We start from the raw sequence: 10,710 nt of genomic DNA on the forward strand, positions 1-10,710 counted from the left end.
TTATCCCGTCACGAGTGACTCTCCAAACACCCAAATCAACCGCCTCAAGGTGACAAGCCATTCTAGCTTTATAGTAAGGGAAGTTAGTGTCGTTAAAGTGCGGAGGCCTAGAGGTATCCATCACAACCACTCTAAATAGCGTCGGCTCAACGGTGGTTAAGCCAAAGGTCCAAATTGAGTCAACCGACTCTGATACCACTTGTAGGGGACCATGACGCCTAAGAGGGGGGGTGAATTAGGCAACTTAAAATTCTAACTCTAAACTATGGCATCTTTTTCTAACCTTAGCAAAACCTATGCAAAAGATAAACTATCTAAATGTGCAACTACGATTTTGCTAGTGTGTTGCTATCTCTACCGCAAAAGGAGTAATACAATCAATGTAAATGCGAAAGCTAAAGAGCAAGATAGAGATATGTAAACTTTCATCGACGACTCCGGTATTTTTACTGAGGTATCGAGAAGTGCGCAAGCTTCCTCCTAGTCCTCGTTGGAGCCTCTCGCAAGGAATCCCTCCCAAGGGCCAAGCTCCTGGTCGGGTAACTCCATGGATAGCCTCGGGCCTTCCCCACATGCAAGTGGGTCTCCGACGTGCCTTCCGGTAAGCCTCCCCCAGATGCTTCCCGCCATCTTCACTATCAAGCTTCTGGTCGAAACGCCGCGGGCCTTGTTCCCTCCGTTACACGGTGGCGGCCACACCACAAATGCGGTTGGTGTGATCTTGCCAGACTATAAGCCCCTCCGATGTACAACAATGATGTACGCAAGCACCGAGTGGTAAGAGGTATGCAAACCTCACTAAACACTAGGCCTAAACTTAGAGCAAGTGTATGAGCAGTGGTCTAATCAACCTAAGCACTTCGCAAAGCACCTACGCTAATCACCTAATGAATCACTAAGCACTATGCAAGTGGAGATCAATAAAATGGTGTATCAACACCCTAGATATGTTTCCTCAGCTTCACTATACTCATTTGGCTGGTTGGGGATTGTATTTATAAGTCCCACTGAGAAAGTAGTCGTTGGGGACGAAATTCCACCTTTCTGCTACTGACCGGACGCTGATCACGTCCTGACCAGACGCGTTCGGTCGTCCCGACCGTTGGAGCCACGATCAACTGATCGGACGCTGCCAGCGTCCGGTCACATGCCACCGGATGCGTCCGGTCATAGTATCGCCGCTCTAGAACCTTTCTGTACTCGATCGGACGCTGTTGTCCTACGTCTGGTCGATTTTGCTTTTCAGCGTCCGGTCGCTGCTGCTGCCGAGACTATTGATCGGAGCGTCCGGTCACTGTGCTACCAGCGTCCAGTCCAACGTCCGGTCACCTCTGTGAGCTCATTTCTTCGCGATCTTGCGTCCTGGTTGGTTCCTATGTTCGTGCTTAGACTTTGCTTAATATCTTGGGTATTCTCTTGTGCTTCTAAGGTCTTACTTATGGTGTTGATCATTGGATCATTACGTCGTCTTTGTCCAAGTCACGTTTTGCACCCTATTGAACTACAAAACAAATACTTTCAAATTCTTTAGTTTAATTTGGTTGTGTTGGTCATCAAACACCAAAATCCAAAGGAAATGGGCCTAGGGTATATTTTCCTTACATAGATAAAATATTTGCAACTTACAACATGAAAACACTTACTGCAACATAAGACTGAAACAACTAAAAACTATTGGAACATACTCTTGCAACATTTGTGAAATATATGCAACATCTAAATAAAAAACGCCTGCAAACATATGTCTGAAAACATATGAAACATTTTGAACAAGCGCTTGCAACATGCCTCTGAACACTTGTAACATCCTAATTTACTTTTGCAACATCCACATGAAACACTTACAACGTACCTCTGAAACATCTGAAACACTTGAAATATACGCTTACAACATGTCAGGCATGGAACTCTAGTGCACGACAACCAGCATGTCAGGCGCGCTAAGAAACTTGATAACCGCCTCGATGGGCAGATCGCGGCTGAGAGGCGGCGGAGCGAAGAGCACCACAGACTTGGCCCCTAGCAAGCTTCTTCCACTACTGGGGCGTGAGGAGCCTCGAGGCCGGTGAGAAGTACGGCACGGCCGCGACGCCCTCACAATCTCTAGCTTCACGGTGAGGTGATGATGAGGCCCGTGGTGCCAGCGACAGCGATAAGGGCATGGGCGGGTGGGAGGCGCGACTCCAACGGTGGAGCCTGGTGTTGTGGAGCTGGGCGAGGGTCACATGGCAGAGGGAGTGGAGCGGAGCCTGCGGCGATGGTGTGGCAGAGGAAGCAGAGCGGAGCTTGCAGCAGCGCGTGAGACGGAGTGAGAGATATTTTTTTTTATTTGAGAAGACAGTGCCCAGACCGACGTATGTCCTGACCGTATCATTATTATGGAAATCTAAACTCCTCTCAATATGGATGGAGGCACCGTTGATACAGCAGCACGGACGGCAATGACCTCGTCCATGGACTCTACAATAATAATGTTTATGAGAAGATAATAAATAAATAAAAATAGTAGTAGCAGAAGCAGCAGCAGCTCTCTTTTGCGACATGTAAAATTATTGTTCAAATAGTGATAAATCAGATTTTAATTTGCTTTGGTCCCATGTGAATCCGTTTCATGAACTACGTTGGTAGCATTACACTACAGTGAATCGTGTGCGACCACTACAAATTCTCGACCCACCTGCGCCTATCTCTGACGGTGTCTCCAATCGACGAATTCAACTTTTTTTTCGACAACAGATGAATCCATTGTTGTGGCCCTCTGCCAGTCCACACCGACACCGCTCACCTCCTCATTCTCTCTGCCTCCTCCTAACCTGTTCGTCGGCCATCATCAGTCCAATAAAAAGTTGTGGAAGCGTGGAATTAAAGAAATCTCTACTCTTCATCTAATGGCAAGGAGTATCTGCAGCTAGTTTTCTACTCCATTTGGCAACGTAAAATTAAGTAAAAGATTTGACTCTTCTACTAAAGGAGCAGCGCGAGAAGGGCCACTTGTCTACCAAAAAGGAAGATTCAGGACAGAAGGTGCTCACAAGCATGCTGTGCAGCGGGTCACATCCCTTGTCACTGGCTCCTCCCTTGTCGTTCATGTCAATGAGCATGTCTGCAACTCACCCAGCAGCACCATGACCACCCTCAATGTATATCCATCAGCATTCAGAAGTGCTGCAAGAAGCCACTCAAAGTCAAAGAAAGAAAGAGACAAAATAAATAAATAACTATTCTAGAGCTCATAAAACTTGTTTCATGACGCAACAATAAAATCCCACAAACCTTCATGTGTCCCGCCTATGCGCTACGCTCAGCGCTTGCGCTTGCACCCTAGGATCGCATATATCCAAGATTTTGGGTCCTGGAGAAGGGAACAGCGTCAGAGTGGCATAAGTTAATTGCGTCGATGCCAACACAAATAATCATAAGTCACATCAAGGGTTAATTACCAGCCAAAATTCAGAGCTACCGTACATTAGCGGAATCAACGAATTCGGATATTTTGGTATGAAATTCCAGTTTGATTAAATTGAATAGGTAAGTTTTATAACGAATGACCAAAACAGAAGTCCTAATGTGAAGTTTCACCACGTCACTCAGTATTTTACTGGTGTAAAGTTCAATTTCTACTTCGCGCTCCTAATGTAAAACAGAGGCAAGGAACATCGCTGAAGGGGAGTTGGGATGGCAGTGTGACGTCTGCCCACCGCAGAATGGTCGCTGATCCGTGAGGTCAGAGTGTCGCTTCGGTCTCTTCGCCGTGCACCGCTGCAGTGATGGTGTGGCCTCAGCCTCTTCATCTCTCCTAGACGTCGTAGCAATCATTCGACATTTGTAGCTAAGGTGTCAGCAGCAGGGGAGCCTTGGCTCTACCGCTTCCGTCGACCAAACAAGATGACAAGTCGTCTCGTTACAATAAGAATGGCCTCATATTTAACACATATCTAATGAAATGGATGCGTGCTCCATTCACCAGCACTTGTCCATCTGAAATACAAATACCCAACAATACGTAGGAGATGTTCATTATGCGTATGTCCATCAGCAGTGCTGCAAGAAGCCACACAAAGTCAATGAAAGAAAGAGACAAATTAAATAAATAACCCTTCTAGACCCATCAAACTTGTTGGCTTCAAGATGTAATAATGAAATCCCACAAACCTTCGTGGTATTGGGCCAGATCACTATTCAGGAATTCAAGCGTATATATGCAAGATTTTGGGTCCCGAAGTTTAGATCCCGGAGATGGGAACATCGTCAGAATGGCACTAAATGTAAATTAAATAAATTGCATTCAGATGGCAATAAATGTTTGCATCTCAAACAGTAGCAGATTATGGCAAGGAAGGAGAAGAAGTCCATGTTGGAAGAGATGGTGCTGAAGTTGAAGATCAGCCTAACAAAATGGTGAAAAACTTCTAAAGATGGACGGGAAGTCTGTTGGCAGTCTTTTCTCTCTGTCGTCTTTCTGTCTTTTGTTCTTCAGTCAGCTTGTAAAAGGCTTGTTTTCTTAGCAGCTCTGCTTTTAGGGGTTTGTCTTCTGTTTAGTGGAGAGCTGGTGACGCTGTAACTAAGAGTTTTTTCTTGTACCTGATATGTAAGCTGGTATCTCAAGCATACCTGTTTTAAGCTTTCTATAAAAGCTAGGCCAAGGCTGTTTGGTCTAAAAATAAATAAATTGCCTTGATGGCAACATATAAATAATGATACACATATATGTTCCTGAACTAAAACAAAACAAACACATAGTAGCCGCTTTGAGGAGCAATGCAGATTAGGTTAGGTTGCCAGCCTTTTTTTTAAAATTTTGGAAAGGACCTCCGTGCTGTGTTCATTGGAGACCAGGGGCTATTTGATGCCATCCTAGGCAATGTCTGGCTAGGCAAGCGATCCAGGCCCTAGGCGTCCGGAATTGAACGCCTAGGCACTGTCTGGCCTAGGCAGCCAGCCGCTGCTGTCAACCAAACACCCGAGGTGCAGGATAGGGATTCGAATATCGCGGAAATTACTGAAATTTTAGCTGATTTTTCGAAACTTTGACAAATGGTAACTAAATCTGAACGAATCTCATCCAAATTTAAAACCTAATTACTGGGATGCGAATTTACCCTAGTAGGACCCAACATCGTGAAATTTTGGCCAAAATTCCAAACCCTGCATTGGACTACAAGTCCATCTACTACTTAGAGCAATCCTACCTACCTATCCATGATAACAATAGAATTGCATCTCAAACCATTGAGAAAATCTGTGGACTGAGTTATAAATAATCATTTCAAGCAAGAGAGAACAAAAGGAAAGAAAAACATAGGATAAAGATTGGAAGGATAGCCTTGTGAGGACCCCTTTAGTGAGCGTGTGATAATTATCTGTATTTATTCTTGGATATAGACATACTTTTGTACAGAAACAAAACAATCATTGAACACGGATTTTGGATGGAGTATTTGTTTCTAATGAGTAAGTAGTACCATATAAATCTTAATGCTGCCAAGAGAAAGAAGATAATAATGGAATAAATGGTACCTTCCTCAGGATCGCTTGATCGAGCATGTGACAAGAGTTTATATTCAAGGCTATCAAGCCTTTGTGGGAGATGTTCATAAAGAGGCTTCATATTTATGGCAGGGCAGTATTCGACGAGAACACCGGTAAGAGCAGAGTAACTCCCAAGACTGCCAGGTAAGGATGTTAGACGTTTGCAACTAATGAGGTCGAAATCTTTTAATGCGGGCATGTTGCCCCACTCTGGAGATTCCAACTTGCTGCAGCTCATAATACCCACATGCATGAGCGCATCCAAATGCCCTGATATGGAACGAAGCTCTGGGCAGTGATAAACTGATAACTCTTTGAGAGATGGTGGTATATTTGGAAGTGTTGCTAACTTATCAGAGCCTTGTATATATAGACTCTCTAGGCAAGGCAAAGATTTAGTACTTCCTTGCAATTGCTCTGGTGCTGCTGTGAGGTCGTTGCCATGCTCCACCTGTACACTCATCGGCTCTGTATCATCTTTTCCCCATATGAACTCAAAACTACGGCACCCTTCAATATGTATATGTGTAATGGATCGAGGAAGGACGAACATCTCAGTTAAGCTTTCACATGCGTGTATCTCTAGTTCCTTTAGCTGTGGCAGGAGCTCATCCCTTGCTCGTGTTGCTACACCATTCACTTGTGCACGGCCAGTTAGCTTAGAGCACCCAACAAGTTTTAATTTCGTTAAGGATACCAAGCTAAGGAACTCTTCCTCTGGCCAGTAGATGACACAACTGCAACTACAAATCTCCAGCGCTTGAAGTTGTCCAAACCATTTCCAAATCCCAGCCATTCGTCGTGATGGACTTGAGGCGAATAAAAAGCTGCAGCGAGTAACATTCATTTCTGCAATTGATAATTCCTGATTCTGATCAAGCTCCAGCGCTGCTTCTGTGTCTCTTACATGCAATTCCAACATAGACAACGAAGACATGTATCTGGATGAAATTAATGAAAGGGACAGCTGTGCCTTGTCTTCTCTTATCTTGACCACCTTGATCGTCGGTGCTTCAGGTAGAGTTGTCAATTTTGGACAGTCCTTAATACAAATCTTCTCAAGGACAGGAAAGGTTACTTCGTCCCCCTTTCCTTCAGATGCTACCCATCTCTCCAGGTTTTTCAGATCACACAACTTGAGTTCTTTTAATGCTGAAAATTCCATGAATGATATGTTTCTGCACAGGCTCCACAGTTTATACAGCTTTTCCAGGTGAAGGACTTGAAGAACTCTCATATGAGAAAATTCAGGGAAGTCTTCACACATTGTACACCCAATTAGATGGAGCTCAGTTAATTGCTGCTGAAACAAACCAAGATCTTTCACCCATGTCGGTACATTGCTGCCTTTGTAGTTTACTATTCTTAGCATCTCCATCCCACCAGGAGGTTTAAGAGCATCTAGCACCTTGCTATGACAATCTGATATTAATTCCACATCATCCTCAATGTTCCATCTCAGAGATAAGTGTGTAAGTTTCTCTTTATTTCCAAGACAGGCAGCTTTAGCATGCTCTTCAGTTGCATTTTCAAGGCCATTTAAATCTAGTTCACCGCTGAGATTTAAGTGTTGGAGTTCACCAACAGTGCTGCAACTGGAGCCGGAATCCACCACAAAATATGTTAAAGTCTGTAGAGAAGTTACTTGTCCAAGGTCAGGAGGCATGCATTCTAATGCTGTGCATCCATTGGTGTAGAGATGCCGGAGGCTTCTCATATATTTCATATTATTTGGAAGCCGGCAAAGAGACCAACAATGAGAAACATCCATGGTCAATAAATTATATAGTAAAGATATTTCTTGAGGAAGTTCTTCAATCGACCAGTTGCTTGACAAGTTAAGATACCTTAGGTGCTGCAAGTGCCTTGGCTTAATTGGAAATTTTTCCAGTCGACACAGCTGCATTGCCCGTAAGGAATTGTACTTCGATAAATGTGGTGCTGACTCATAATAAATCCACGGATGTGAATATAACAATGTTTGTAGTGTTGAAGAATGCTTCTTCAGAAAATCATCCAAACAAGTGCCAGGTCGTTGGTATGATATAAACATGTGGCGAATAGGCTTGGACAATGACATCACATTGGCCCTATCAACTATGGTTGCACATTCTTTTCCCATGATCGAGAAAGCCACATCGTGCATAAGATCATGCATCCTGCATATTTTTCCACCACGGAGCTGTTTTCGTCTTCCATAGTCATCAATCGGTGGCGGGGTTTGCTTCACATCTTGAAAGAAAGATCTCCAAGCTAGTTGGTTAAAAATTTCTTTACCTATCAAGTCAGGATTATCTACATCTTGCGCGGGTACGAGGTCGTGAGCCATCCATAGTTGGATCAGACTCTCCACATCAATCTCATAATCTTTGGGAAACACAGCACAGAATGCAAAGCATTGCTTCATGTCTGACGGCAGGTCATCATAGCTGAGCTTCAGTATAGGAAAAATATCTGTCCTCTCATCGCAAATGTTGCTTTTAGCCAACATATCCTTCCATTCTTGTATGCTGGTCTTGGTACTCAACATTGAGCCAAATGCTTTGGCTGCCAAAGGAGAACCAACACATCTGTCGACAATCTTATCAACAACCACATCTAGCTCATCACTGCTTGGCTTTTGCACCCTGAATGCTCTGCTTTGGATTATTTCCTTCATATACTTGTGACCCAACTTTGTTATAGGCTCCAGGTGCACCCATGGTCATAACTCGAGCTACTTGTACATCACGGGTTGTTGTCAGTATTATGCTTCCCCTGTCACCTTGCTTAAGGCATGTCACCAGTTTCCCCCACTTATCAGGATCCCGATTCCAGACATCATCCAACACAATGAGGTATTTCTTCCCACTAACTTCTTTCCGGAGTTCCTGCAATGCTTTCTCACGATCTTCCTCATGTCTCTGGCAGATTTTGCTTGCAATGTTAGCAATGTCAAAATCTGCTGACACACAACACCACCTCCGGAGACTGAAATGCTTCTCAATTTCAGGGTCATTGTAAATGAGCTGCACAAAAGTAGTCTTGCCCAGACCGCCCATTCCAATGATAGGAACAACCATGGGAACGCCCCCACTACCATGACCATCTTGCTCAAGCAATATCTTTACGATCTTGGTCTTCTCCTCACTTCTGGATCTGCTGACAATGTCCATATCAGAGTCAACCATTATGCTATCAGTCTGCCGCCACCTCCACTGCACCGATGGCGGCACTGGCACATGCTGCCTCTGTGTGAAGCTGAAATCATTCATCTCTTTCACAAGGACCTCTATCTTCTGCGCAATCTTGTGCAGCTTCTTGCTCATCCTGTAACGAAACACGATGGGGTTACGAGCAGGGAAGAGGCTTACGACATCCATCCCGAGCTTGACGTAGTGCCCCTTTTTCTTGGCGTCACGCCGGAGCGATTCATACTTGAACTCGTCGAAGACGTCGATCCCCTCATAGGACACCTTCTTGATTGCATCGAGCCAAGCACCAACTCCTGGTCGGCTAGCCCCCTTCTCCGCATCTTCAATGACGTCAAGGATGGCCGGGAGCCTGCGCGCCAGGATCTCGCGCTGCTCCTCCATGCCTTGCATCACCTTGTACTGATCCAGAAGGTAGCTGGACGCCTTCTCCTTCAGCGATTTGACCAACGCCCCGACCACCAACTCAGCCATTGTTGCTCTCGCAGCTCACCAGCAGAGCGCACGCACAGCTAGCACTCAAGGAAAGCACGGTGGAGTGTTTATGCCTTTATTATGGAACAAATTAACCGGTCCCAACTAATTAAAGAACGCTTCTGCTTTTTGAGGACAAGAACGAGTGGGTTTGGCTTCCGAGTGAGTGAACCAATTAATAATATGCAGTCCAGAAGAATGTCACATGCATGGTCTACTTTGTCCGGGAAGAAACATATGTTTATGAAAAAAAAATGAGACAATGGCAACTGCCCCTAATGAGAGGTTTTTTTTATGGCATCAAGTCATTTTATTCGATAAGGAAAGCTTTGTTAATTTCAAGATCGTTACATCAAGATGATACAAAGACCTTGAAACACTTCCGGCCTCTGTATAATAAGGATACACACAGCCTTACAAAAAATCTTAAAACAAAAAGACACACTAATAACGCTCAATCCGAAGACTAGACTGCCACCCATGTGCCCAGGTAAAAAATTCCTTGGCCACCTACGCCAAATATTGAGATGCCGCTACAACCAAACCTTGCGAAGTTGGCTTCTGTAGGACAGCCCATGTACGAAGCCAGTGAATAATCGAGTATATAACCTGTAAAGGAAAAGAAGTGCATTTCTTCTCAAAAACTGGTCATTCCTACATAACCAAAGCAACCAACACGTAGCTGCTCCTCCTAACAAAGCTAACGACTTCAGATCTTTACTAAGACCACAGAGCCAAGACCCAAACATGTTTGAAACACTATGTGGTTGAGACAAGCCTGAAGCCGCATGAATAATAGACCAAACAGCACGAGGAAAACGACACTCAAAAAACAGGTGCTTAATTGTTTCATCTTTGTGACAAAAGCAACACTGTTTACTGCCATGCCAATTACGTTTAGCTAAGTTATCTTTGGTTAACACTACGCCTCTACGTTTAGCCAATTACTGCCATGCGTGATGCGTGGAAGTAATTTGTTCCAAGCCAATAATTTGTGTCCAATTAGATCTCTTCTCCAGGATAGAGGAGGTGGAGACGTGCTTAGCACTTCAGCTACAGAACCCTGTTTATGCTGTGCTATGTTGTAAAGACAAGGATATTGTTCCCGCAGAGTTGACTGTCCTAGCCACCTATCTTCCCAGAATCTTACTTGTGATCCATCCTGAATTATGAAGGTCCCAAAACGGAGAAAATCTCGTTTAACCTTCATCAAGCTAGCCCAGAAATGTGAGTCCCCATTTTTCCACTGAACTTGCGAAAGGGGCTTAGATCCTAAATATTTTTTGTGTAGCATTTGTTGCCATGTACCCTCAGTTGTGAGCAATTTGAAAAGCCACTTACTTAGAAGGGTTGTGTTCTTGATGTCCAAATTGTGTATTCCAAGTGCACCTTGGTTTTTGGGTTGGCATAATATGTCCCATTTGGCTAATCGGTATTTACGTTTATGTTCATCACTTTGCCAAAAAAATCTTGATCTGAAGTAATCTAATTTGTTAAGAACTCCTTTTGGGATCGC

The 10,710-nt window shown here is 44.2% G+C and overlaps 1 pseudogene; it reads right to left on the reverse strand.

The window, feature by feature from the left end:
* Nucleotides 1-4,195: 4,195 nt before the first annotated feature.
* LOC136491027 (putative disease resistance protein RGA4) lies at nt 4,196-9,218 on the reverse strand (annotated as a pseudogene).
* Between the last annotated feature and the right edge of the window lie 1,492 nt (nt 9,219-10,710).

The sequence above is a fragment of the Miscanthus floridulus genome, chromosome 1 (genome assembly GCF_019320115.1).
Source record: "Miscanthus floridulus cultivar M001 chromosome 1, ASM1932011v1, whole genome shotgun sequence".
Classification (NCBI taxonomy): Eukaryota; Viridiplantae; Streptophyta; class Magnoliopsida; order Poales; family Poaceae; genus Miscanthus; species Miscanthus floridulus.